Below are 3,479 nucleotides of genomic sequence, written 5' to 3'. Positions count from 1 at the left end.
ATTTTTTCTTTCTTTTTCACTATAGAATGATTCAGTTTACATTATATAAGTTTTGCTTCAATTTAGAAAAAAAACAGAGAAAGAGAGAGGGTAATAAAAGCAGCAGAAACATTGAGCTATGTCAACCATGGGCCATGTCTACAATCGCCATTAAAAATGGGCAGTTTTTATTTTTGATCTCACTAAATACATCCTTTTTTTTTTTTTAATAGAGGAGAAAGGCGATCATGGGGAAGAAGCTAATTGTTTCTCCGTTTTGCCATCACTTTGTGTTTTTCAGAGTGAATCCAAACAGTTCTTTCGACATGCAAAACCCAAGGAAACATAGATGAGGTTACTTTAAGGCTTGGAGACTCTTTGGCTGAGGGAAGTAGGGCAGGGAAGGGTTAGGTGCACTGACATTACAAATATTGTCTGCTTGGCCACTGAGGAAGAGATATTTGTTGCTAGCAACAAGTACTTAGAACATGTGTGAATTGGCATGTCTCAAGCTATGAAGTAGATGCAAGGCAGGCAAAAGCCTCAATTTTTTCTAAGCATCACAGGTCTTAAACAATGTCTTAGTTTCTGGAATCTTCAAGGCTAATCTGCTCTTAAACCTGACCAATATGTATCTGCCAAAGGACAACAACATACCACTTCTTGCATCAACATGTAGTGGACATTACTGTTTATCAGTGACTAAAAATTTATTGGGAAAAATCAGTAGGAAGCTCAGGACACTATCTCATTGCTACTTCCATCTCCAGACTTCCAAAGCTGGTCCTTCACCTCCCTCAGGCTTTTCCTCCTGTGTCACTTTCTCAGACAGAGAGGCCTTAGCTGCAGAATCTACTGAAAGTTTCCAATTTCACACCCACTCCACTCTATTTCCTTACCCTCCTTCCCTGATTACTGTGTTGTGTAGCCTGTCATGATATGTATATATCTATTGACTTTATTTTATCAGTCACTGAAGACAATATTTCTTTATTTTCACATTCACTACAGCGTGAGGTCCCTGTTATCAGAACTTTTCTCTGTGTGTGTCTTTCATGGTGTGTCAGCATTAAGAGCAAGTCTGGCATTATAGTAGGTGCTCAACAAATGTTTTTGGAAGGAATTACTGAAAATCACATTTGGTCATCAACCATAATCTGTGTGCCATTCCACAGGTTACACTTAACAGTATAGCGGAGTTCTTTCAGAATTTCCGTCCACATAGTTATATTTTAGTACATAGGGCCATTAAAATCCACATATTGCACCTCAGTTAAGCTGATGAAGATTTCTGTAATACTTAAAAAAATACTCTGGGAGGCTGAGCCGGCTGGATTGCCTGATCTCCAGAGTTTGCAACTAACCTGAAGAAGAGTGATACCTTCTCTCTACTAAAAATAGAAAAAACAGCTGAGTGTTGTGGCACCTGCCTGTGTTCCCAGTTACTTGGTAGAGTTAGGCAGGTGGATCCCATGAGCCTACAAGTTTGACAATGCTGTGAGTAATGAGAAAAGGGCACTCTACCTAGGGTGACAGAATGAGACTGTCTCAAGAAAAAAAAGTTTGAATGCAGTTCCTACACACCTAAGTCACTTCTCCTACTACCTCCTACAAATGACAAGTCATTTGTCATCAGGTGAGGGCAGAGCCTAGGATAAGGAGTCATTAGGAGTGAAAATGGGAAGGTAACTGACTTCTCCCAGATGTGAAAAGGCAAGGAGGATAGAAAAAGAAAGAAAGAAAACTTGTTTGTCTGAAGTTGAGGAAAGTAACAATTGATAAGTGCAGAGTAGCCAGAACTTGTGGACTTGTGGCCTTGGTGGATCATTATTTTGGATTCTACATAAGTATTCCTAATTCTACCTGAAATCAGCACATTGTACCCCATAAATGTATGATCTATGTGTTAACATAATAATAAAAAAAGAAAAAAAGAAATTAATTAAAATGAAAAAATGAAAAAAAAGGGAAATTCATTGGAGCCGTATCAGGTTTGAATAATGGATAACACTAGAATCACTTACACGTGTGAACGTTGAAAACACTGATCTCCTGTTCTCTGGGTACTCTTTAGAGACAGCATCCTAAGTTTCATCCACGTTTCTCCATTTTTGTTTGTATGTACACATGTGCATTTTAAAAACTTCCCCAGCAGACACAGTGGCTCATACCTGTAATACTAGCACTCTAGTAGGCTCAGGTGTGTGGATTGTTTGATATCGGGAATTAGAGATCAGCCTGAGCAAAGGTAAGGATCCTCTAAACTAAAAATAGAAAATCTGGGCTGGGCACCTCTAACTCACCTGCTAGGACGCCAGCCACACACTCCTGGGCTGGTGGATTCGACCAGGCCAGGGTCGCAAAACAACAATGACAACAATAACAAAAAATAGCAGGAGGCGTGGTGGTGGGCACCTGTAGTTTCAGCTACTTGTGAGGCTGAAGCAGGAGAATCTCCTAAGCCCAAGAGTTTGAGGTTTCTGTCAGCTGTGAGGCTAATTGCACTCTGTAGTGGGCGACATAGTGAGACTCTGTCTCACAAAAAAAAAAAAAAAAAATAGAAAGAAAGAAAGAAAAAGAAAACCTAGCCAACCAGGGCACTCCCCCCACAATCACAGAGCAAAACTATGCCTCTAAATAAATAAATAAATAAATACTTCTTACCCTAATTATCAAAACTTCCCAAAAAGATCCTTGGCACTGCCCGACTGCTCCTCGCCAGACTGGTCTTTTGCGGGCACCCACCTCAGTGCAGGGGCGGGGATGGAGGAGGGAGCCCAAGGCTGGGAGGCTCCTGGCCAGCGAAGATTGCCTGATGGTGGTGGCTGCTCATTCAGCTTGAGAAACTCTGGGCGAGGGAACCACAGAGTCGCCTTTCTGGGTGGTCCCAGGCGCATCTCAGCTAATCCAAGAGTAAATGACAAATTGAGAAAAAGAGTGCCAACTCCAGATTAACATATTTAGAGACAATTGGAAGAGGAGGAGCTTACTACCCCGTTCTTTGAGGACTCTTTATGGAAGGCAATGCTAGCTGTGAGTTTCCAATCTTGGAGCAGAAAGTAGAAACATCACCAGAGCAACAAGAACAGGAGTACAAAGGAAGAACCATCAACCATCAGTAGTCAACCATCACCACGCAAGCTCTGTGGGAGGCACATCTCAGGCATGCACATAAAAAACAAATCATCACGCTCATGAACTATAGAAGGATCAGAGAATACATTTTAAAAATTTTTTGGAGACAGAGTCTCACTTTGTCGCCCTTGGTAGAGTGCCATGGTATCGCAGCTCATAGTAACCTCCAGTTCTTTGGCTTAGGTAATTCTCTTGCCTCAGCCTCCAGAGTATCTGGGACTACAGGTGCCTGGCACAATGAACCCTGCTATTTTTTTGTTGCAGTTTGCCCAGGAATGGGTGCGAACCCACCACCCTTGTTATATCAGGCCGGAGTCATACTCACTGAGCCACAGGCACTGCCCAAAGAATACATTTCTTAATTT

General features: G+C 41.7%; 1 pseudogene; it reads right to left on the bottom strand.

The window, feature by feature from the left end:
- Positions 1-3,092: 3,092 nt before the first annotated feature.
- Positions 3,093-3,190, bottom strand: LOC128579231 (uncharacterized; annotated as a pseudogene).
- Between the last annotated feature and the right edge of the window lie 289 nt (positions 3,191-3,479).

This window comes from Nycticebus coucang, chromosome Y (assembly GCF_027406575.1).
Source record: "Nycticebus coucang isolate mNycCou1 chromosome Y, mNycCou1.pri, whole genome shotgun sequence".
Lineage (NCBI taxonomy): Eukaryota > Metazoa > Chordata > Mammalia > Primates > Lorisidae > Nycticebus > Nycticebus coucang.
Note: the sequence above shows the minus strand (reverse complement) of the source record. Positions and strands in the feature narration are given on the sequence as shown.